We start from the raw sequence: 454 nt of genomic DNA, 5'->3' as shown, positions 1-454 counted from the left end.
CTAGTTTGGGGAGTGGTAGATGTTTGTTTGTACAATGTTATAACTGGCTATTGTAATCATGCTGTGTAACTGCATCATTTGTACACGTTTGTGTTGATGATAATTACAAATCATTGTAATTTAATAATGTAATTAAATAATTAATAAAACTCAAATAATTGTTATTGTCACTACAAGGTACATGTACATTTGTATTGAACTGTAAACACACTTATGTGTGTGTGGGACAGTATTTAATTGTTACAATGAGTTTTCACCTCTGAGAACTTGAGAGTACCATAATCTCCATTCCAGTATAACCAAGTAACTCCTTGAGTATTAATAGTTGGAGAATTAAAATAATGACCATTAAGATTTGAATTAAGGCAGTCATTATACCACCAGGCACAGAAATCTTAGTTTTTATAATACATATACATGTACTTATGTTGTGTAGCAAGTTTGAGCTGATTCC

The sequence above is a fragment of the Amphimedon queenslandica genome, unplaced genomic scaffold (genome assembly GCF_000090795.2).
Source record: "Amphimedon queenslandica unplaced genomic scaffold, v1.1 AMPQUscaffold_12273, whole genome shotgun sequence".
Lineage (NCBI taxonomy): Eukaryota > Metazoa > Porifera > Demospongiae > Haplosclerida > Niphatidae > Amphimedon > Amphimedon queenslandica.
This window is presented reverse-complemented; position numbering follows the sequence as displayed.